The sequence below is a fragment of the Typopeltis vanoorti genome, chromosome 9, assembly GCF_054136105.1.
Source record: "Typopeltis vanoorti isolate ZY-2024b chromosome 9, IOZ_Tvanoo_1.0, whole genome shotgun sequence".
Taxonomy (NCBI): Eukaryota; Metazoa; Arthropoda; class Arachnida; order Uropygi; family Thelyphonidae; genus Typopeltis; species Typopeltis vanoorti.
The window spans coordinates 17,531,849-17,558,294 of NC_143557.1; the positions used below are offsets into that span (position 1 = coordinate 17,531,849).

General features: G+C 36.9%; 1 protein-coding gene across 3 annotated transcripts in view; it reads right to left on the reverse strand.

The window, feature by feature from the left end:
* Window positions 1-26,446, reverse strand: part of LOC150102902 (uncharacterized) — a 646,700-nt gene that overhangs the window by 415,535 nt on the left and 204,719 nt on the right. The gene's annotated exons all lie outside the window — the stretch shown is intronic.

Genomic DNA, 26,446 nt, shown 5'->3' on the forward strand with positions numbered 1-26,446 from the left:
GATAACTGAAATAACTTTCATTACTTAATAATCAAATAACTTAATATCGGCGCCACTTTTTGCTCATCAACCGCAAGTAAAACTTTTTTTCCCTAAATAAAATTAAAAAAATAAATAAACTCCAGCGTAAATGGTGGTAGTGCAGGAAAGTAAACATTAAAATGGCAGGCCCTATCCTGTTACTGAAGGAATAATTTTGTGTTAAAAGTGCGAAAAAGAAAGCGTATTTATTAATCTTTTTTAACAGAAGAGTTCTCCGGAGTTGAGTTATGGAAGCCAAAACGAATACCGCGTAAATCGGAGGTGTTTTAGCTTTCCGACAGAATATTCTGTAGGAAAGCTAATAATATTCTGAAAGGCATTTTTTTTTTTTTTTTTTTTTTTTTTTACAAATTCTTATTTGGATTCTTTGCTGCACTTTGTATTAATACGGCTTACACGGACATATGATGATTAAATAATATTTACTAAAATTAGCTTAACGGTGTTAGTTTGTTATTAATTAACATTCTTAGTCTAAATTATTTTCTCCAGAGTGTTTTCTTTTCATTCTCTCTCGTTTTGTGGTACTTATCCTGCATCTTATAAATTTCCATACTTACGAGTAGTCCTAAAACGAGTGATAAATCGAATTAACACACTGAACTGGCCTCATAACCGTAGTTGCTTCGGTCATAGAAATTAACACCCAAATACTCTCGAACTTCAATTCTTCTTAAAGTCATAAAAAAAATTATTTCGTATGGGGTTCCCCCCCCCATCCCTTTAGGACGGGTTGAGCCCTCCTAATGAGGGATTAAGTATGTATTTTATGATTGTAGGTCCGTGCGTGTGTGTGTGTGCAAGGGGACGGTTTGCCTGTTCTGAGGGACGAAAAATCCGAGTTTCCGGTGGGGGGAAAAACCCAACCTCCGTATGAGACCGGCTAACTTACTTTTAGTCGAAAGAGACCAGATAAAGGTTCCTGACGTCTTGGGCGGGAATCGAACCCAGCTACATAACTGAGCTACGGAAGCTCATAAAAAAAAATCCATAAGCAGTTAATAAGAAATTGCGACCAATAAGGATAAAGAAATTCCTTAGAGGGTAGCCCGCTCACAGCACTGACACACTGTAGTGTACAATCCTTGATGAATGAGAGACATAAACAGGCGTATCTGAAAAGAGTTTCTTTCAAAAGTGAAAGACTATCAGAAGATATAAATCTAAAAGAAGGCCTCTCGAAGTTGTTTTAAAGCATAAACTGTAACACAGTTTTGGTGAAACTCACTTTCTTTTAGTAACTGGACTGCCATCATTCTCCATAGTGAGATGCTCCAGCTAATAATGTGAATTGAAGACGGAACACTGCAATTGTTTTAAAGAAGAAATTTATACACTCTTCTTAGTAACTCTCTGCATGCAATATTTGCTTAGTTTCATGGAACAGTTGCCAAAATTGAATAACTATTAAAAAAAAAAGAAAAAAAGTTGGAGTTGTGTGCCCAAGTTGTTTTCTCTAAGGCTGTTTTCTGAACAAAGCGAAGAACATTCAGCCGAATCCCTTCTTCCCCTCACAAATAACTGTCCCTCAATTATTAAAAATTCTCTTCATTTTAAAACATTACTAAAAACTTAACCATCATTAATGATGACATGAAAGCCAGCTTGCTTTACTGTTCATCAAAGTGCATACCTTTTGACAGAAACCCTTGATCGGTGCTAAGATTTTCGAGAAAGATTTTTTAAGATGGATCAAAATTTTGAAAAGAATTGAACACCCCTGTTGTGACACCATCTATCAAAGGGAGTGGAGAAGAGTCTTCTGAAGTCATCCATTTTAGACAATTTCACGGTCAAGGTGACAGAAGCTCGAGTGGTTGCTTCTGAAAGGCTTATTATGCAAGCTCCCATCTTATGCTTTGCATGCAAGCAGATCGTCAGCCTTATCTCTCTCTCTTTCTCTCTCTCTCTGGTTAAGTGTGATGATGAGTGGATCTTTAATCCTCAAACTTTGCAACTAATAATAACGTTAATCTGTTACCCACTCTCTTCCTTTATTTTTTTCTTCTTTAATGAAGTCGCTGGTACGTCGGTAGCATTTCGATTGCATTATTTGTTGGAAGATTTTATTGCGGTTAATGTTTTTTTTTTCGTTTTTTTTTTTTTTAATGCGGTCTTAGTCGTCCGTTTCATGAATCTCACCCACGAAAGTCTCCGATTGTAAATCTAACCAGCCCCACGGTTGGCCAAGAGTATGATAATCCGGAACCCTGCTCTAAAGTTCCGAACGTGAAACGCCAAGTCCCTTCGTGCCTCTGATGGTGTCGCACCTGGCGATGAAATTTATCTCGCGCCTCATTAATGACATCTACGAGCATCAGTGTGCCTACGTCGGGGGGATTCTTTGGAATTCTGTACTCATTTTAAGATTATTTGGGCGACATTTATTTATTAGTTATAACTGACAACTTTTGGCCAAAGCGAGATTGCGCTGAAAGCTTTCGAGCACCAGCTCGTGCATGTTGTATGATGATAAGCATGAATATTAATAAATCATTTGCAAAACCATAATGCTTACGAATTTAGCTGGCGGCGCTCTTTTATTTCAACAAATCAACATTTTCAATTGTTGTGAAGAACTTAAAACGCTTTCTTTCATAAGGTGACAATGTCGAATTGGTAGTCGGCGCGTTTCTAAGAATGTTAATGTGATCGTGAGATCGGATTCTTTGATGAAACAACTTTTTGTTCTTTTCTCCTCCTTTTATCGAGTTCTATTTCATTTGTTTCTTCTCGATTGTTTGATTCTCTCTCTCTCTCACTCACTTTTCTAGCCTTTACCTCCAATGTTCCAATAATCAAGTAACAGTCAAGCTCGCGTGCTACAGATCAGTGTTTCTTAATCTGTTCTGAGAAAACTTGCAGCGGTTTCCTAGAGGACATTTTATAACTTGTATTAGATGCAACTTTTCGAAAAGGAAGAAAATAACTTGACTCAATGGGAAGGGGGGGGGGGGGGAACAGTACTAAATTTTATTAAATTATTTCCGAGAACAGTTATGATACATATAATGTTACAAATAACAAAGCCGCGTATCAAAATATCTTTGCAGTAACGGATCATCGTTCTTTCCCCATAGGGTTTTATAACGACGCTCATATGGATTTTGATAACCGGTTCAATAAAATAAGAACTGAAATATTATTAACCAAAGTTTTTAATAAAAGAAATATTTTTAAAAAGGGAATATTTTTAAAAAGACCCATCTTTTTTCCCCCTTTTTATGGCCTTTCCCTCTCTTTTTATATCGCAGATACGAAATGCATAAGTTTACTGCAATGCACAAAATAGCGTGCGTTAAAGATCGGCCTTCTGATACGGCAGCAGAGTAGTGATTTGCAATTACGCAGCCAAGCATTTCTCTCTGTACACACGAGTTGTGCACAGAGACATGCAGTCCTTTGCACCAAATTACGTATTACAAGCACCGCCATTATCGAGCCTGATACGAGCAGACAAGGAATTATTCGGAGCAATCACCGAAAGTGCCTTTTGTTCTCCTCACATGGCACAGTTATCATTTTAGTTTAAATCGATTTTTATCGCGCACCATCGCTACCACTCTATCGGGAGAATTATAATTTGATAGACAGAAAATGGCAGACCCTTCATTGCGACTTATAGTTCAGCTCTGTTTGCGAAATTTATTTACTGATCTCATTTTCGGGGTGCCAAGTTTCGTCATAAGATGCATTTCTTTCTGTAGTTCCAATTGCAAGCGAGCAGTTTCCTCCTTGCAGTTTAACAAATCCCTCTCTCTCACACACACACGCACAGCAATCATCTTAATAAATCATTCTTCATAACTGTTTGCACGTTTTAAATTTTATAATTTCTTTTGGTGAGAGTTTGCTTGAGTATTGCTCACTTGAGTTCAAATCTTGTCCGTTAATGGACGAAGTTTGTTAGGCCTTTTCAGCAAAATCAGTTAAAAACACTGCCAATTCCATGAAGGATTAAACGGATTAGGAGCCACACAGATATAACCGGTTGCAGAGAGAAGACAGCATTAGCCCTAACCCACTAAGTGTTAGTAAAATCTTCAATAATTTGGAGATTAATTTTATAATCTTTTTTAGTTCTAAAATGAGATTAATTTTTGTTTCAATGGTTCTTTGAAGTGAGATTTCTTCGGGATGGAAAACACTGCTAGCGAAATTATTTTAGACTCGATATAGCTCTGAGTTTTAACAAACTTATTTCAAAGAAATCGATCTTTTCATTTTGAAACCATATGAAAAAAAAAACTGTATAGCTTTTACTTTCCTTTATTTAAATATTGGATTGGGCATTCTTTCATTACTACCATCCAGAAACGGTTTAAAAATCATGCAAGTTAAGTTAACACTGCTTAAGATCTTAAAATCGCCAAAACCTCTTTAAAAGAGGATCGAATCATTGCCATTTCCGTAGTTGATAATCTGAATTTTTGTGAGCCTTTTTCCACAGGACAGACATCCTTTCGTGCAACAGTGTGCACTCTATTGATTTTTTTTTTTTTTTCTGATTTCAAGCGACCGTCTAGAATGTGCTGTTTATATTACAGGTGATTTTTCACTCTCGTACTCCCTGCCTTCCCGAAACTCGATCTTTCACCTCGTAAAATAAACAAATCGAAACACACGCAACTGACATCCTGTGTACTCACGTAAACAACAATAACAGGTAAGTGAAGCAGGAGAAACGCTTAAAAGATGCGTTCCCTGAATCCCCCCCCCCCCTTCTGACTGTTCGGTAACACTGGATGCGCTGTATTTCCAAAAAATAATTAATTATATTTACTAAGACTAATATTACGGCACTTAGTTACATCTAATCAAATATAAATATAGATAATTAGTCTTAAACTATTAAACCATCTTTCAGATTACAACTCGCATTATATTATAGTAGCACAGTTTCCGGCGAGAGAGAGATGATTTCATTGCCTCCCGTGAGATCAATGCTTTTCTTACTGGAGGCCTGAAGTGGCTTTAAAGAGTTTCATGTTTAGTCTACAACAGGATTTCCAGCCATTTAATAACTATTAAAAAAATTAATGACCAAACGTCCAAAGTCCTGGTTCTTTCAATCTCAGCGCTTCGCTAATCGGTAACGATAGACTAACTAAAATTCGTTAAAAATGACGACTGCAAATAAAAGCGCGATGCTTGAGCGTTTAGTAATACTTTCAAGTATGAACTCCATTTTTTTCAAAATTTATTGGCCTGGGAATCTGATGCGAGGAACCAGTCAGCAAATATTAATATAAATGCCGGATGAGAACTGGTTGGTCGCGTGAATTTATGATAAGAGAACGGCATTCAACGCCGAACAAACTCGTACACACACAGCTGAAGCAGAATCACTCACAGAGGACCATCCAAAACATCAGAACCAGTAAATAAAAAAATAAAAAAAAAAAAACACTGGGCACTCTTGTCCACACTACATCGCATATTTAAACGTGCCCAGGAATTGGGGATTGCACATGTTATCGATTGCCAAGAACATGTGCAATCGAGAAGTAGTCGAGAGGTGGTCTCCGGAATCTTGCTGCTCACTCGCTTTCAGTTGAAGGTGCGGTTCCGACACAACCCGGAAAACGCTTCGAACAAAATGTATCTGCGAAGTGCAGTGCTCACATAAAAATGATTTGATGTTACTGGAGTTACTAAGGCTACGGTTTATGTCGGGTAATTGAGTGTGATCTTTGGCTGGTTTGTTTCTTTGCGGAAGGAAAAGCCTGCAACCTCCTTATCCGGCAGACCATGATTTAACGAGCGAGCGAGCGCACACACACACACTCATAGTGCGTTGTTATATTAAATGAACGATGTGTTTTGCGATGTTTCGACAGACATTCCTGCCATAAATTCGGGTGTTATTATTTGACGCCTCCAAGTATTCATCGCGAAATGCTATACGGCATGGCATGGTAAGTGAACGTTTGGTATGTAACATAGAGTGGATAGATAGATCTGTATCTTCTCTCCGGTCTTCACACCTTCGAAAGTGATCGGAACTAGCTAAATCAATAACACAGGAATTTGCGTGTTGGTGAAACAGTTCTAGAAGAATACATAGCAAGCTTATAAGGTAACAACGAAAAGTCTTCCAGCTCAGCAGCGAGCGGATGATGTAAAATGCTTGCAATCTAGCACAAGTGGTTTATGTCGGAATACATTCCGACTTCACCGAAACGAAATAAACTGTTTAACTAGTACATTAATTCTTGTACTGCCACCATTTACGTGGTTATTTCTAGAAACCACGAATGATAGTTCCAGCCCACACCGAGCAACATTCATATTTTGCCAAATGCATTTTTTCTTTTACGTTGCAAAATTATTATAACATCATTTGAAAAATGTCTACGACGAGATCTTAATATGACCTCGCCACTAAGCACCTGCTTGTAGCTAATATAACTCATCGTACAGGAAATCGTACGGAGACATCGGTGACGCAAGGCCAGGTGATAAAAGCGAAATCGATCCAAGAGGTGATCACGTATGAAAGCGAAGAGTATTTTAATGTCGGAGGACGAAACATTGCGTCGCTGAAATTGCAAATTAAAGCTCAACTTGAAGTTCAAATAACTTTTAGGGGATCTTGTCAATATCACTACAACACACAAAAATGTCTGAATATGCCATTTGTAGCAAACACAAGAAAATTCGTTAAAAGTAGCAAACTCCACAGTAAATTAGCATGTAATACAATCAACAACACTGAAGTGATAACAATGCGTTTATGAATTTGCATTTTCATATTTCAAAACACGAGTACAAAAGTACTCGAGTACACAAAAGTACACGAGTACAAACATTCATGATGGTAAACAGAAGTAAAACTTTCGAAATCGTGCCAATTTAGTTACCGATAACTTTTTTTATAATCACTGTTTACATGGTTTTAAATGAAAAGTGTGAATCAGTCTTAAAATCCGTCTGGACCGAGCAACAATTCAGGTCTGCGTCGTCCATTTGCTACAAGTAATACCGTAAAAATGTTAATAATTCATACTCCCATGATTTGCATTAAGCTCACTAAGAAGCGACTTTCATAGCGATACAAGAAAACGCATATGCGTAGTCATGCAGCAGTTAAAAAAAGCTTTGTATAAATAGTACGCAGCTATCAGACTACTGAAACACACCTTTACAAATAAAGAAGCTCCCCGCTTTACGATCGTCTCTTTTGTAGCCGGTGCGACAGGAAGATGAACGACCGACACAACAATGCATGTACACACCAGAATAAAATGTCTAAGTGGTAAGAAGGATTTCTAATAACTAAATTAACGCAGTTTATTTTATTCATTATCTCAGTTTCACGTAATTTACAGTACAATGAGCAGGTTTGTGTCCCCACAATGTCCGAAAAGGGGAAACACCAGGGCCGCATTTACCATTAGGCGCATGAAGCGCAAGCTAGGGGTCTCACTCTCTATGGGGCCCACATATTAAAACCTCACTCCTCACAAAGAACAATAAAAAAAACAGCGTAGTTATAGTTGCAAAATAAAATACTTATTTTTAAATATTAAATTCATAATATAAAAACTAGAGGCCGCTGAAAAATTTGTGAGGCTTCCTGCTTCCATTTAAAATACATTGTTCTTCCTTAGAATATAAAACTAACAGGAACTCCTGTATTCCATAAAATTCATGTATGTAAGCGTACCATTTCTTGCTGGACGTATATACACGTCCAGCAAGCCTGGATAATATTCTGTCCACCTGCTGAAAGAACATGGATAAGAAGTGCAGTTTGACAGTCATGTCCATTAGAAGGGGCAATAATCCTTCACGCTAAAAAGAACACTTAACTAGAATACTTAACTAGATAACGCAGTAGCTACGTTCAGTTGTAATTGTACTGTTGCAGTTTTAAGCAAAAGACAAAGGCGAAGAATCTCGATAAAATACCATTGGATATAAATTTTTGATATTAAAAAGACTCGCAATCGGAAATCCCGAGTAATTCAGTGTTAACATCATTTCCTTGCAAAATAAGATTATTTTGCAAGGAAAGAAAGCGAAATGCCATATTTATTTCAATAAATGTTATTTAAAAAATATAAATATTTGACATAATATTTCCAATGTAAACAAACGTTTTGATTATTTATTTTCGCACATGTGAAATTCGTTTTTATTTGGGAAGAGACACAATAAATAAATTGTGCAGCAAAAAAGGGTTAAATATCGTAGGACAGTAAAGAAATTCCAAGTAATACAGTGCACATAAAGACAATAATCTGCTAACGACGGGGGAAGGGGGTAATGAAACGAATAAAAAATTATTTAAGAAGGAATGCACCAAAATAAAACAAGTGACCTGTCGTTATTATGCACTGAATCAGATCTAATGGACTCGATTAATTATGATGACATTATAGATATATTTGCTAATATAAATCTATAATGTCATCGTAATTAATTAGTTATTGATTTTTTTAATTTGAACTGATTTATTTTTATACTTTTTTTTAAAATGCAAATATATGTATACCAATGTTGTATTGTGTTATTAAAATTAGTTATCATGGAAATGTTGACTTTATTTTCAATAAACTAAAAAAAAAGTGCATATTTTTGAACCTCATAATGATGTTGCGCCTCGGGCCTCCAAAAGTTTAAATGCTGCGCTGGGAAACACGATGAGAATATACAAAATACCATACGAAGAAAACCTAATCCAATCCATACATTTAAATTACGAAGACTTGGGGCCATTGCAAAAATAAAAGAAAAACTCCAGAAATTTGGAAAGCGATAATCCAAATTCTGAACGGAATTGGAGATTTATCCACCATTGCCCGGAATGATACTGAAAAATTAAGAAGCAATTGCGTACCGACTTTAAATTCTGTAACAATTTGCGTTTTTGCAATAAGTAAATTAATGTGTTTCTTTGTCAATTGGTTATTTAAGTGTCGAAATTGTCTTCAACTGTGTTTCCAGGAAGAACGAAACCTCAGTTCATATGATAATCAGCGTAAAAATAAATTACAGTTCGATTTACGGCGGCTCGCTTGAGCGATTTTACAAGAACCAATTATCGTGCGAACAACTGCATACTTTAAATGTCCAATAGCATTTTGTTCATACGTTACTGGACATTTAAGGCCCTTCCGCAATGAGACGGACGGTATGAAGATTAAAATGTCTACGATTGTGTAAAAGAAGAAACTCCGGGTAAGAATGGGCCTATCACAAGATTAGACCGTGACCCCCGAGGTTCAAATTATCACAGACAAATGTCCAAAATTTTATCTGAAACCAGCCGTCCTGCTCACCATCTCAATTCAATGGATGGCTAGATTTGCCTGCGTTAAGACAAACGAATCAATGCAATCACTGAAAGAAAGAAAACTGAAGAAATGTTATTATTACTGGAGATACTATTAAACAATTACTGCTACAATCCCGAATGATAGGAATACTACTATGCTGATGTACGATCTTAAGGATGGTGAATTATCAGTCTCCTTATGGGGACGGTATGATTATTCCGACCGAAACTCGGGTTTTTAATCTCGCAAAACACCAAATGTCAGAAAAACAAAAATATACAACGGTCGCATGGCCTTAGTTCCTTCGTCGTAATTCCAACCAACAGCTAACAATTCTGAGATTGGTTCCCTCAGCATTTCTTGTCCAAGTAAGATTTGAGAACAAGCGAACCCACTGTATAAGGGAAGCGTCAACAGGAAAAGTTGTTCAAAACTGCTACGACTTTAAATGGTAGTTAAGAAACATAGCATGTCACAGAAAAAAAATTAATGTAAATAATTTTATTTTAATGAGAAATAATCTGCATTTTTCAAATGGTATGCATTATCGGTGTCCGGTGCAGGTATCGGTGATTTAACCATAGCTCGAATAATTAATTAGAATTACTGCTGAAGCAACAAAGATCACGTGGTCTGTAGTTGGGAGATATCAAATGATCACGGGCTACTTTGCGGAAAAAAAACGCGAATTAAATTATTTAAAAAAATGGCCTTCGTATGAAAAGTTAACCAATGGGCTAAGTAGTCGCGGTGTAAACCTTTTCATGTATTTGCCTAAACGTGAAAGGAATCTCTCCAACGAAGGGAGGGGGGGGGGGGATTATTTAAGGACGAAAATTATTGTTAGTCACAGTTAAGACAATCTGCAATGGAAACTCTTCTGTCTTTTATATTTCAATGAATGTAGTGTGAGCCTCTTGGAATCAGGTAGGTTGTCTTGGAAGGAAGGAAGAATGTGCTAACGTAAGATACTGCTAACAGAAAATGGGGAATAAGAATAACTCTGCATATCTATGTACAATAATATTACCTCAAATCCCGTTAACTCTCAAATTCCACCCTAAGTAGAGTGCGAAAAATACTGTGTTAAGATGATTTAGCAGGGTATTTAAGTCGATTGATAAGAGTAACTCGCGCACCAAAGGTCCTTGCTCAGTACCCCTGTAGAGAGAGCGAAGGGCAGCAGAATGATAAATGGATGAGGCGAACAATGAAAGAGAAGAGACGGTCTTCGTATTAACGACAGCGTCCGTAATCTAAGACATATTTCGACCACGCCCTACTCAGAGGATGGAAATCACAATGACTTCCTGCTGCTACGAAGCCGGCCTTACCAACGCCCCAACAAATTCGTTAATGTTGTTGGATGTTCACAACGGTCGTGACGCAAAAGAGACGGAGTCAACTTATTAACTGATTGATTAATAAAAAAAGAGCATCCAAAAAAGCAAGGAATATTCGGGTGAGATAAACCAAAACAAAGCATTTGCGCTTTTTAATAGAGAATTCCGGATGAATAGAGGTCGCCGAAACAACTATGCAATGTGTATATGTGCGCGCGTGCATGTGAGTATAAAAGCAGCCAAGCAAATTATTTCTACTGATCTTTGTATTTGTTTCTTTTCTCGCCATTTCTTCATTATTATGAACAGAATAAAAAATTACATCCAATTCTCAGTTGGAAGAACAGTTCTGTTCGTATTTTTCTTCCTTTGAAATAGTTTTATATCAGACAACAAGCTGACGTAGCATGGGTTTAAAAGAATAACAAACGAACATTGAAAGAGAATGAAATGAACTCGCAGAAACTTAATCATCCTTAAAGAAACTGCGCAATTTCCACATTTTTCTTAAAGAGCGAAACCATGATTTTTGCCACTGTTTTTTATTTATTATTATTATTAAGCAAGAGGATGCAAAGGATCATGTTTTTAAATTAAAAAAAAAAAAAGAATACCAGATCAGGAATAAATGTATAACAAACATCAGAAATACAAAATGTTAATTCTTAGACGCTGAAATTCAAGTCGGAAGTATGCTAATTGATTTTATTGCCTGTCTTGAAATCAGCACAGAAGAGAAAGCAAACTTTGAGAGCGTGCGGCAAGGGGGATTTACAATAAAATGCTTCATGGTTTTCAAAATTCGCAACTGGGCTTTTTCTTTTCTTTAATTTTTTTCAAATGTTTCCTGCCAGTGTAAGGCTAGAAACATGGCACGTTTAACGCCGTCAAACAGCGAGCCGAGTGAATACGATTATAAGCAAAGTGTAAAAACTCGATTGTAGCTTAAATATTAAATATTTCAAAGCACATTACATCGATTTTTTACTTAGATTAAGTCCCATGTGAATATTGTAAAAAATAAGCTTTGTTTGTCTCAGTATAGTTTGTATTAGATGTTTTTGTAAATAACTCTTTTGAAGCTAACTGTATATACTGCTTTAATAAGAATATGTTAGTGTTAAGAACAAAGGCAATGTTTTTGTCTCCGCAGCTTTACATGGCTGCATTAGAAAGATTGTTATTGAAACTTGTATGTATGAGAAAGGCTTGCAGGCTCTAAGGGTAAACATCTCCAAAGTCAGTCAGAAAGAGTTCAAACAACTTCCGATGGCCGGCAACTTATAATCAAAAGAAAGCGGAGGAGAAAACAAAATACGTGCCGAACTTGAAACTTAAGATGAAAGACTCATACCGATTCTTTGGGGATTGCCAAACTTCATGCGAGGTCTCAGAGGAGGCCTAATAAAAAGGGACTGGAGCAAGCAGAAGGGGCACCGGTTCCAGAGTCGCCGTCAGAGAGACTGCCCGAATCCACGTTGCTTGAGAGAGGAGTTTCCCGCTTCCAGAAAAGAGCTTCTCGGTTCGAGACTTCGCTAGAGAGAGAGAGACTACTTCTAGGCCGCAGACAAGGTTTCAAATTGCCGAAAGGAAGAGTTCCAATTGCCGGAGAAAAGTTTCCAGGCCAGGTTAATGTCAGACATTCACCAGTGTGTTGCGTTTTCATTACAATTTGATGAATCAAACGACTTTACCGATATTTCTCAGTTAATGGTATTTATTCGCATGGTATTTCAAGATTATTCAAGTAAAGAAGAACTTTTGAAAATTATACCATTATTGGGAAGGACTAGGGGAGAAGACATTTTTTCGGCATTTGATGAATTTGTGAAACAACACAAACTTCTGCTTTTTAAAGTTGTGTCTATTACTACTGATGATGCTCCTGCAGTGATAGGTAATAAATCAGGCTTCATTTCATTATGCAAAAACGATGACAAATATTCACCTTATTTTAACATACCACTGTATTATTCACCAACAAGTACTGTGTAGTAAAAGATTAAACACAAAAGATGTTTTGAATGTTACATTTAAAATTGCAAATTCTGTTCGAGGAAAAGCCCTGCAACGGCGGTTTTTTAAATTACAGGCAGATGATGATAGGGAACTTCTATTGTACAATAATGTTCGTTGGCTCAGCAGAAGTCAATTTTTAGAAAGATTTCTTGTGTTAATTAACGATATAAAAATTTTTCTTGATGAAAAAGGAGATATTTTTCCACAATTGGGTGATAAAAGATGGTTGTTACAGTTATAATTTTTAGTAGATTTCTGTACGAAATTAAGCAATTTAAATTTAGAGTTACAAGGTAGAGATAAAAATTTAATTGACATGTGAAGTTCAATAAAAATTTTCCAACAATACTTACTTTTATTAAAGAAAAATATAAATGACCGCGAATTTAGACATCTCCCATATTTATTAAAATTTTTTGAACAAAATCAAGAAATGCTTCGCTATGATTTAAAAGAATTTATTCGTGAAATAGAATTAGTTGAGGAAGAAATAAATTCAAGATTTAAAGATTTTAATAAAACTGAAATGATTGTATCTTTTATCAATAATCCATTTCAAGAAAACCTGAACATCACAGAAATTTCAAATAAAATTAGTGGGCTGTTTTACAAAGAATGGCGGCATTGTGTACACTAGTTGCCAAAAGCTAAGGACGAACTAAATGTTTTGTCTGTATATGAAAAAAATTCATGATTTCAGCCAAATGTGAATGCAAATTTATTGCCAGCATAGTAATAAATTATATTACACAGAAATGTGCTATAAATTTCGTACGAATTAAATCGCAGTACGTTTTTGGCAAAAGGTTATAAATTTCCTAAGGAGGCAGTTAAGAAATTATGCACGGTGCTTAAAGAAAACTATGCGAAGAAAACAATTCAATATGGAATATGTCCACCTTGAACTGCGATGCAGCTCTCACAACGTCGAACCAAGTGATTCAGGAGTTCTTGAGGCGAACTAGCATACTCCTCCATCAGAGCAAGGATAACACCTTGTTTGTTTTCTGGAGGAGAATTTCGTCGACACCCAGAACTATCTCCAGCGCTCGTGTATGATGTGATATGCCACTGTCATCCATAAAAATGAATTCTTCACCTACAGCACCACGGAACAATCCAAAATTATGCTGAAGAACTTTGCACTATCGTTGACCAGTCATAGTTCCTTTTTTCCAGGACATGTAGCTCGGTGCGTCCATTAAGCATAATGTTTCCTCACATCATGACTCAGCACCGTCGTATCTGTCCCTTTCAAGAACATTCTCGCAATGGTAAGCAGCACCACTTTCACTGCAGATTAAGTGTTGTCTAGACTCGGAGAAAGAATAAAGCGACTTATCTGTGAAGCCGCATTGGTGTGTTGTTTAATTTTTATGGATACACCACTGCAAACGTGCTCTACGATGAGCTGTGGATAAAATGACGCGGGTTACAGCCCTTTGGACGCATAGGCCTACTTGTCACAGATTGTCGAGATATCAGCGTACCTGTGCTTGAATGGAGTCGACCTGCAAGCTGACCTGCCGTGGTGCTGTAATGAATAAAGTCTAATGCGTTATTGTAACGAAGGCTGTTTACCTATATTGTAATATCTTCTTTATTCTTTATAGCAGTGCGCTTTTGCTTTCGTAACCTTTCTTACTTATTCTGTTGCGTACTATGTTTATCCACCTTTTGTATATATTAGTCGTATGCCTATGAACACTGGAAAATTTATTTGTTAAGACTGCACCACCAGTCTTTCTATATCGGCATAAGACTCAGTAAAATGTCCGGTAGATCTCTCTCTTACTAGCACAAATTCCTTCAGTAAATTTACAAAAATAGTCGTGGTTCTTAAGTACTTAAACTACACTTTTAATGCCTTAGTTGTTTCCCGCTCACAAGTCCGAGTTTATTTAGGAAAAGTGCATGGTAAAATAAAAGATCAGGCGGCACTCTATTGACATATAATTAAAACACATTTATTTACCTTAATAACAAAGTACATTAATTGAACGATAGGGAGGTTATACTAAAAGTCTACCTATCCGATAGACTTTTAGTATAAAGAAACAAACTTTCCCCTTCAATACTAAATAACTATTCAATATAATTACTCAATTATTTCTCTGCTTATTAAATCAAATTATTGAAACTCTAATTGACTAAAAAAGAGGTTAGCTAACTATGCTAAGTCATTTCACAAATCTTATGCCAATTATTAACAAATCAGAGGACTCTCTTATAGACACTTATTATTACTATTTCTTATCAGTCCATCTATAACGTATCTCCTAGATTACAAAAGGAATGTACAACAAAAGATGGAACAAACTTACAGCGGCTCTGTGTCGCACACTCATCCAAAGGTCCTGCACTAAACTCCCTATGCTTTTCCTTTCATCTGGGGCCTTAGGCTTCCATCTGGAGAGTCTTGCTTCGGGGGGGGCGTTTCGTCGGGATCTCGGCGGGCTTTGAACTGGAATTTTTCGGTACTCGAAAAGCTCAGGAATTGAAGATCGCTCTGTGGCTTTTGGCTTCGGTTGACCTCCCGCGGCAAAAAGACATCCGACCGACACTGTCTCGGGTATTTACATCGGCTGTTCTCGTCATTCCCATTCTTCTCCTCTGGCGTGGGCTCGCCGTAACATTCCGGTCCTCTGCATCCTACTTTTGAAACTTCTACCTCTAGCTGCCGATTTCTCTGCCTCTAACTGCCCACTCCGATAACTCTAACTGCCGACTCCCTGGTTCTCTGCCGACCACGATGTTCGGCTCAGTCCCTTTTTATTTCTCTGGGACCTTGCACAAAGGGTTGTAACCCCCGAAGAATTCGGCACGACTCCTTGATCGTCTATTAAGACCAACTCGCTCTTTCTTCTCCTCCGTGCACTCCTTTAATCCTATCTTGTCGAGCAGCGGAAACTTGTCTGAACCTTGGCAATCTCTTTGACACTAACTTTGAAGGTGTTTATACGCAAAGCTCGCAAACAACTTTCTCATACACTTAAATCGTAAACGACTTTCTTATGCCCTTACATAGAGCTATTACACAAAGTTCCAGTGGCAAATCATTGCCTTTTTTTTTTTATTTTTACATTCTAAAATTTTTTGTTAAAGCAGTAAGTACAGTCAATTCCCATAGGGTTATTTACATTAATATTTAGCATAAAATATATAGACATACAAGGTTATTTTTGTAGGAATCTCATGAGACTTGACCTCTGTAAAAATCGATGTAAAAGCGCTTTGGTATTTCCAAGCTACATCGAGTTTTACAGTGCGTTCGTTACGTTTTTCTGTTACAACCAAAACTCTGTCTTCATGCTCCGTGATAGAGCGAGGACGCTCTAAAACGCTTCCCAGATGTGAGATTCCAAACTCTTTGGCAATGTAAGTAATTCTGCAACCTTCTTCAAGCTTTCCAATAATTCTTCCTCGTGTGAAATCATCTAGATGATTGTCTTTGAGACATTACGAGACATCCAAGTTTGCAACTTTATTCCTTCACGAAAAGAGCTTCCTCCAAACACAATTTGCAAACTTCAGGTCGAGAGTACGTGAAGTTTGCTTCCGGTGATGGCTACCAGTCCAGTTCTCATTACGAAGTTATAATTTGTAATACTGTTTATTATTATTATTATTATTAATTAAAGGGAGAAATTAACTTTTTTTTTTTTTGCCTTCTGTGATTTTTTTCTTTCTTAGGAATTTTTTTTTATTAGTGAACAAAAAACCAGCAAAGAAATAATTTGTTGCGCTCTTTTAGTCAAATGCTGCTAAAGTAAATGTAATCTAATTTTGATGAATCAAAAGGAGAAGGCCTAATTGAATAATTTGTATATGAAGTAATTATTTTGGTTTCTGCATTTTATATAACCGTGTATATGACATTTAAAAATGCCTAAGAGATTTAAGCAGGCCAATCAGTGAAGACTTCTTCTTTAGTTCATTAATAAAATCCCAGTTGTGTGAATTATACGAAATTAACACCAATGATTAAAAAAATGGATTAAGTTGTGAAAGCATAAAATTAACATTTTCGAAAATTAACTTTATCTAAACAAGTTTCAGTTTAGCTAAATTCTAAAAATTTATTACAAATAACAAACACTTAAAATTCTTAAGGTGGAAATTTTTCTACCAAAAACATTATTTTTGCCTTTTTATTACTGCTTAAATTACTGATGCATGCTAAACATTAATTATCTGGCAATAAACAATGAAAGAAATTTTTTAAAAATTAAGTATTGATTGAAAATATAGTATTGATTTCATACTTTATTAATTTTCGAGCTGTAAGAATTCCGATTTTGATTTTTTTTTTTAATAATACAAAACGCAACAAAAACAAATCCGTGACCTTCGTTCTACTATACGCCATTTCGCTTCTCTTTGTCAATTGCAACACTTACGTAATGTTTGATCTTTTTTTTTTTCCCTAAGTAATAAATGATTTTCGTCCTGGTGTGAAACACTAATTTTTTAAATCCACTTTTCGTGGGCTGGATAAAAACTCTCGTCTCTGTAGACTATCGAGCCCGAAAGCCGCCCACTGCCACTAATAACGATGCACTGTAAGTTATCCTTCATGGGCGGTATGATAGTTGAAAAGGATATTATAAAACTCTCTCACTCCGCATACTTTTTTCTCCTCTCTAACATTACACACCATTCTTTCAAGAATGAAAGAAACAACTAAGAGCTTTTAAGAACAACGCAAACGAAGATACAAAGAATGAAGGAGCAAAAAATAAATAAATAAAAATACTCATTATTAATTTTCTACGTTATGTTGTTCTGCGAGAAACATCACGCAAAAAATAATAAATTTTGGAGTAAGTCTCATTTAAAGTTAAGAAATCCTCCAACTCTGCGGCTGCGTGTGAAGATGATTTCATCTACACCACATCCGATGTTAATAACTTGCATTTATGAACTCCGTTCAGTTTACAGGAATATCGAAGAAGACGCACAGAACGAAATATACAAGATGTACTGAAAAAAATGTGACCGCTGAGAAAGACAGAAACATGGAGGAAACGCAAATTTCAAAAGAAACTGAAAATCGACGACAGTTTGTGCGAGCTTCTCACCTTCCAAGATCATCTTCTAGGAAAGAAACTGTCAGGTTCGAATCCCTACAACAAATCTGAGTAATTTGGCATTGGTTTCTGGCGAAAAAAGTAAGTTTTTAATTGCTCACTTCTGCGGAAGAAGTCTCCGGTGTTCAATTTGGTGAACACCGAACATTTTCTGATGCGACTTCTGTCCACTTGGTTGGCCGAGGGGTTAAAGTGCCTGCTCTCCGGCCAACTGGCTGAGGTTCAAATCCTGTTGTAGGCATGAATGTCTGTGTTATTTACAGGTGGGCGATGAATTTTATCGCCCAGTGTGAGAACACCGCTCCGCTTATTGGAGGTCTCAAGTAAATTGAAAAGGTTTTTTTGCTTGGTCTCTAAGGCAGGGTTTTCGGAGCTTAAGGAATAAAAAAATACAAAAAAAAATTCAAGTCCTTAGTACACTCACGGTAGTAATGTACTGTAAGCGTACAACGTTTTGTTAGCGAGTGGTACATAAAAATACGGAGATGACGAATTCTGCCTGCTACAAAACTGATACATCAACCTCGCACGATAGGGAATTGCATTGCAAGGACTTTTTTGTGGCTGAGATTTCTGCCAGAAAAAATACATGAAATGTTATCTTCGCAGTTTTGCTGTGCTACGCTGGTTGTCTTAGTAATTCCTGATTAAAGCTAAATTCCTGATTAACACTGCACGTCCATACTGTTATCGTGTACTCTGGCAGCTTACGTTATATTATCGTACTCATTATTCTTTTAGAGGTTGCGTATATTTTGATAACCCTAATCTTCTCCTCTTTCAATGATTTGTATGAGTAATAAAAGCAATTTTCTGGAACAAAAACAAATTCACTCCGTGTGTTTTATTGGTGTTATCGTCTCTGACCTACAGAATTAGAAGTGCTGAGTCATCCTTCGACATGAGATAAGCAAGTTGTATTGTAAGTGGGTAAAATATTCCACCCAATACGTCTATGACCGGATGGATGAGAGCAGACGTATCAACAGCACCTGCGTACAGAAGTATTTCTCGCAGTATATAAGAAATGGATGTGTATGTTGATATGACATGAAGCAAAGCGATCAGGAAAATAACAAGCTACAATTTTGAAATAACCTCCACTTTTAGCCTTCTTTCTTTCATTCATCCATTTAACCAATCCAGGTTTCTACTAAGCAAAATCGCGATCCTTCACCAAGTAATGAAATTCATCAGCCATTAAAAACTTTCATGAGCATGCGTATAGCACAGTGGGATTGGAACCAACAGCCTGCGGTAACAAATGAATGGAATTTTCTGTAACTCTTAGCCGTGCCGAGTTGTTCGGCATAACCTGGGCACAGATGGGCTAGTTTCCCGAAGACACGGCCAACCCTTTCGACAAAATAATAAATAAAAAGCTGAAACGGTCGCCTATGCAACCTGTTATACATCACTAATCGCCATTTCATTTTTGAAAGCCACGTAATCTCCGAAATACGCGAGAACAATTTACAGACAAAAACTACTGTTGTTGGTTATGATGGGCTGTAGATGGCAGTAGTATAGTTGGAAAGCGTCATCCCATTGTGTCACTGGATTCCTTGGAGGTGTCAAATAATAATAATAATAATAAATTTTATGTCCACTTTCGCTGACTCACCCAAATCAATTTGTCATAGGCATTCTGTTTCTGCTTTTCTGTTGGTATTTCATATCACCGTCATTCCGCCACTTTGCTCTGAGCACATAAAAATGCCATAAACAGCTTCAAAACTTACGGAATAAACCATCGTCTTTCTTTTTAATTTTATCTACATCTGTTCTTGGGAAGACTCCTCTTCACACCGTTTTCACCCGAGGAGCGCAACCTTAAGTTATTTAAGCACACATTAATTAACATGGTCCTTCCATTTCCTTGCTACACATCTGATAGAGTTTGGCTACCTGCCGAAAGTGAGGTAGATAAAAAAAAATCCGATTTAAGGTCCTTGATGAATATTTTATTAATGGTTTAGATTCAAATATTGCGAGGAAAAAATTCGCTTTCTTTTTTCTGACGAACTGAATTAGCAGAATGCTGAATTTACAAAATGATCTTAAAAGAATGAGCAGAAAAATGGGACCTTAACGTGATCCTACAGTAAATTAATACCATCACTCGAATGTTTATACATTTTTGTATTTTCTATTTTTTTTTTACATTATATGCAATTTAGTAAGAAGGTAGTATTAGATGGATACAAGCTGGAAAGGTTTGAAACCGAAACCGTTGACTGAGGACAGCGTGTTATGTATGTTAATTGTGTGTATCCCCAAGTCAGTTTGTCGATTTTGTGGGAAACAAATCCCCTTCAAGTCCGTATAAGATTTGCTAACCGACTTTCATAAGAAAAGCCCTTATAAAATGTCCTTGCGTCCCAAACAGAATTCGAACCGACGTCTTTCCAACTGATGGTTGGTTGTTTGGGGATTTACGATCGGAGCAAGTAAGGCTATGAAGCCAAGTGTATTCTGTCTGTTAATTGCGCGTGTGCCTGTGGCCTGTTTTGCAGGATGAAAAACCCGCATTTTTGGTCTAACGAAAGTAAACATATTAGCTTAAGTGTTTCTAGTTAAAATCTTATTGGCAAGACAACATTAACTCTCGGACATGTGCACGAGTAAGGAAACTCTCATACAATTATGCAGAGTCGGGAAAATATTGGATTTTGGCATAATTGAAGTTTATAAGTCAGTTCAGCGAGAATAGAAAGGACGGATAGCAGAAGCCTGAATCGGCTTGTATAACAATTAAAATGAAAAAGAAGAAGAGAGAAGAACAGATGTAAGGAGACTGTTTTTACTTTTAGATTCGAAAATCAGTGACGAGTTTAGCAATTGGTTCTTCTTTCTCTTTATAGCACTTTTATCCCTCTTAGCGCAGAGTCCGCTATCATTTATACGACTGTGGGAAACTCCAACCGGCTTGTCGCAGAGTCTGGCGTTGCGGAGGGGGAGTTAGCCTTTCGACTAAAGGCTAACTCACCTTTAGTAGAAAGAGACCAGATAAAGGTTCCTCAGGTCTTGGAAGGAATTGAACCCAGGTCTTTCCGACCAAAGGGCTTCGTCTATACCGACTGAGCTACGGAGGTTCCGTTTAGCAATTTAAAATAATGAAGTATGGGATCGAATGACTTATCTTCACAAGATAAGATAATGGTATGTGTGTATTGGGGAAATCATCCCGTAAAATACGTGCAGTTAACATTTTGAATATATTGTCCTCATAATTAATTAATTTCACGGAAATCGAAACCCCTTAGTTTAGCTGTTTTCTAAATCTGTCCGATTTGTATTTAAGTAAAATTCAGGTGATGTATAACGTGTATTAAGTGATGTATAATAAGTACAGTATGTATTTAGCACTACTGAACATGTCCTTATAAGTTGTTTATGTAAAACATAAATATGACGTTAAGAAGGGAAGAATATTGGAGATAGACAGTGAATATACAGGAAACCATTTTTGGACGAGGTGGTAAATCTCGTGTTAAGGGAATCAATCTGTTTGGCTACATGGAATGTGATGATTAGTCAAGTGGGGCATGTGCTGTTCGAGGATTTTATCTATTTAATTATTCTTCTTATTGTTACTATTTTTCGCACTGGAGTATTCGGTGCCAGATCGAAGCTGGAAGTTGATTTCAACTGAAATACAGAACTCTTCTGGAAGGGGATAATTCGCGCTGTTGCCAGCGAAGACGGACTTAAGTCTCCTGCTGGAATAATAATAAGAATGGCCTCAAAAGCTAAAAAGAAACTGCACGAGCATCTTTTGTCCGTCACAGTTAGCCAAGCGGCAGTCAGCTTCGTATGTTTACAATGCAACCAGATGTACTAAACAGGAACTCACGCCTGTTATTCGATTTCCGTTCAGAGTCCGATCGCATAGAATACGTTCGTAGTATTACATTTCGGCGTGAGTATACGACACGAACATTGATAACGTTGGTGTCGACCATCCAATGAAATCAATACGTCCATCGTGAAGCGCATTATTTTGATACTTTTTGAAAATATGAAGCAGTTTGGGCCCAATGAATGTTTATTTTTGGGGGCCCTGTCGAGGTTAATTCTCGACATTTGAAAAGCAAAGCAGAAAACAGTTATATTAAATAATTATTTTCTCTTCAGTCAACATATTATTGCGAATAAATAAATGAATAATAACAACAACAATAACAATCAGCTATGCTTCCAGGCCTTTACGGTTCACTAACCTGTCCTGACTGGCTTTCCTAATCTTAGGATAGTCTTATACCTGATTATATATTTTTGTGTGCAAACTGCGTGTGTTCCCTTGGCCAGGATACCTGACTGCAGGAGGGAAACCCTCCACCTCCGTATGAAACCGGTTAGCTCACATTTAACTGAACGCTGTGACAGAGGTTCTTCATGGGATTCGAACCTGGATATTTCCAACTAAACGGCTTCGCCGAAACGAACCCAACAACGGAGGCTCTGAATATAACATTTAATTACTGATAATTATATACTGATAATGAATAATGATAATAATATAAATATTAGGCGGTTGGTTGAAAATGAGAATTTAATGATGATTCATTTCATGCCAATGATAATTATTCTGATAACAGACATGCGCACATCGCGCTGAAGAAACCTCTTGGATCGACGAAGTAAGATTCAGTTTGAGCATAACATGACGTTAAGCATACGAAAATTATGAACTGCATGACGCGTCTTGCAAATGAAATACAAACAGCATTCAATCAGGGACCCGAAATTACAGAATAAGAAGAAACTTGTATGTCAGATATACCGCTAATGCGCAAATTATTACAAGCGACGGTTTAAAAAATCAAAAGCCAAAGCAACACAGCTGGGTTTTTTTGTTTGATTTTTGGCGCACCCTTTTATAGCGAAGGTGTTAAAAGGAAGGAAGTTTTAAAAAGCCGATCACCCTGATCATTTGTGTTGCTTTCGAGAGAAGTCGTTTAAAAATTCAGAGTTTCGGTTTGCTTTCTTACATGGCGCTGTCATAAAATGACCGGTCATAAGTAAAAAATAATAATAATTACCGACGATAAAAAACGCATCTTTATAATTATAAGCATGCATTTAATGCGCTTGTGTAGCCATGCGGAAATACTGTTTGATATCAGCGCTAAACCGCCAGAATTAAAAGAATTTTAAAAAACGAGGAAAACTCACGAAAAAAAAGTATATATATATATATATATATATATATATTAACGTAGTATCATAGACATCGCGATATACAAGATAACAGAACGGCAATTAAACATTAACACACAATTCTAAGAAACGCCACCTAAGTAGCTAATGAAGATAACTAAAAAAAGTCAATAATTTCCGAACTTATTAAAGAAAATTGTGTTTAGATGAAATAAAGTCAGGAAAGACCAGCTGATTTAAAAAGTACTATCTCCCACAAAGCATTTTTTTTTATATTGATCCCATACACGCGAGGGCGAGGGACTTACAGGCACATCGGTGCCGTGTGTGGGATGCAAACGTGAGGATTAAGATAGAAATTTATTCAATTTTTTTTTTTGAAGAGTTGCAGGTTGCAGTTGTTTGGGAATACTTCTTGAGGAAAACCATTACAAGGGACAGAAGTGCAGCGAATAAAAAAGAATGATTCGAATCAAGTTCGGTGTGTTTCAGTTGCACAGTAAAGGGAGGGATGGTGTGTAGCTGCAATACAAGTTAATACAAGATTAATACACTTAATCTTGTATTAACAGGTGCAACAGAAAGCGGAGGAATGATGGTTATATATTTATATATATAAGGTTATATATATCCTTAAAAAACCATTATATATAAAAGTGGGATTAATTCTTTCTGTAACAGTTCTCTGAAGAATATAAAGAATGCACAAGATGTACTAATGTGTTAATAGTTTAAGCTTTTTGACTAAGATAGGGATGAGATCCCCCATGGGTATAATGGCCTGTACGAATCTTTTTCCGAAAAATTGAAAAATTTAGGCTACCATCTTGTTGACGAATAATTAAAATATCTTAAAAGGCTAACTGCTTATTTACTTCATCTTCTTCTAAGATGAATTAGATCTTGGGATGAAGTGCATTTAATCTAGAAAGAAACTGCTATAACTCAGAGGAAGAGTCATTCCAAATTGCAAAAATATCAGCAACATATCTGAAGCAGTGAGTAGGGCTAAGTTATCAAAATACGTTGTTCAAATGTTCAACGAAGAAGTTGGCGATCGTAAGAGAAGAGACGGTTTCCCGTTGCTGTTCCTCCGATTTTTTGATATAATTTGTTTTTCGATGGGGTTGAGCTCTGGACTCTGAACCGGCCAGTCCACCACCTCAAAGTTGTTTTGTGGAAATCAGTCTAGGACACGCTGTGCAGTATCCAGTGGAGCATTGTCGTGCTGAAACAAGCAAGGGTCACAGCCGAAATATTCCACAGCGTAGAAAGCATGAAATTATCCAGGATGTCCAGGTAGCCATCAGACGTCATGGTTTTGGGCACATCCACCAATGAACAAAGAAAGCCCTATCCAACTGAAACGCCCCATACTAACTGCGCCTCCACCAAACTGACAGCTGGAATGGTGCAGTCCTGCCGGATCCGTTCCCCAGCTAATCTCCAGATCCACACAGGACCACCAGAGTGAGACATTTGGAAGCGTGATTCATCGCCCCACAGAACCCTTTTCCAATCATCTACTGCCAAAGAATAGTGTGAAAAACACCAGTCCAAACACCGTAGTTTGCCATTGAGAGGGGGGGGGGCATGATGGGTGGCTTGTTCGAATCAGCTCTGACGTAGCAACCTAAGGCATACAATCCTCTGCGAACAGTTCTAGTGCTGACAAATGTCACTGCAGCACTTTCCAGGTTGACTGCGAGGTCCGATGCTGATGATGTGCGGAATGCTTGAGCATTCAGAGACAGGTCAGAATTTGTCGGTGGCATCCCAGGGCGTTTTCCTGCTGTGGGTAGCACCGTCATCTTTCTATGTACAAATGACATAAGCAACGGCACGCACAGAAAGACTACTGATGGGACACCCGCCTACCATCCCACACTGGAAGTCTGTCATTCCAGCTGAACGTAGCATTCTGACATCGAGTACCGTGCAAAACATGCAGCATATCCCACCTTTTATTACCAGACTTACGCTGACACTCCTTGAATATTTGTGTGTGTGGTAGGATCCGAAATTTGCATGAACTGAAGGTGTTCAAATACTTTTGTCAGCATAGTGTATATGGTGGTTTGGCCCTTTGGTCGGAAATATCTACGTTTAAATCGAGTCTAGAAAGAAGCACATTTACCAGGGCTGCCTTGATTTTTCAGTTATTATGATCACTAGAGCATTTATTTGATCTAAGTCTTGGTTTTTACTGCCCCATCCAATATTACGTAATATCCCCGAGAGAGTAGCGACTCGCTATCTGCTTTATTTGCATGCCTTCACCGCTTAGTAAGCAACAACACGCATCTTAATTATAGTACGAGTGTCCTAGAACAACAACAACATCCTTTGTTTGGAATGTGTTCTGTTTCATTTCCACTAGAAATAGAACAATCAAAACAAGTAGATCAAAATAAAAAACTCTAATTTAAACGAATGATTTTTATTCAAAATCTCTAATGAAATAGGAATACACGAAATACTTTCAAAAACGAGAAGACTCGTGGACATGTCTGTGAGCAGTGTTCACAGTAAAGAACAGGAAATTGTAGTTTAATCGGTTGGCCACAGTCCCAAGCAGTAACTCTGCTCAACAAGGTGAATGTGTGCGGTTAACGCACTTAACTCAATCGCTGACAGCTTTATTATCACTCCACAAAGAAATACCTATTTATTAAATCTATCGGTTAAATGCAAATAGTTTCTAATTTGATTTAAATGCATAGTTTAATCTGTATCCATTGATCACATGGAAAACTGAGATTTCATCCTAATCGAAGCTCTAAAAATATTTACTTTCTGGATTTTCCAACAACCAAACTAAAGCACTTATAACGAAACTGTACGGTGAACAACAGACTATATCTTCAACAGACGAACGTAAATTCAGAATTATTTTCAGATTTAGTTTTGCAACAGTCACTTAATGAAAAACTTATGAAGTCAACCGAGACAAGATGGTCGAGAAGCAAAAAATAGAGAATCCATTGAAAGCGATATTGATATCGCTATTCCGTGCTGTTGTAATATCGGTAAAATGTACACATGTACAACTATAAGATATAAATAAAATATAATATACAATATAATATAAAATATAAATAAAATATAAGATACAAAATGTACAACTATAAGATATAAATAAACTGCTTTAATCTCCATTCTTGTTGTTTTTTTACTTTCCGCCTATAATTTATACACGTTGACACGGCAGTTACCTTTTTTCCTTTTATATATATATATATATATATATACAGGGTGTTCGGGATAAATTTGACATATTTATAATTAATTATATTTTTCCGTAAGTTACATGTATTAACACACACTTCTCTTCATTTAAAAGTTTGGACCCTTCTTCATTCACATACAAGATGTCAGAAAGGATGGATAGCTGGAATCCACCTGAATCATGGAAGAGAATAACTTGTATCATGATGATTCGTGCCCGCCATCAAAATAAGGATATTACGACTGCTGCCCAATGCTCCCTGAATACAGTAAAAAC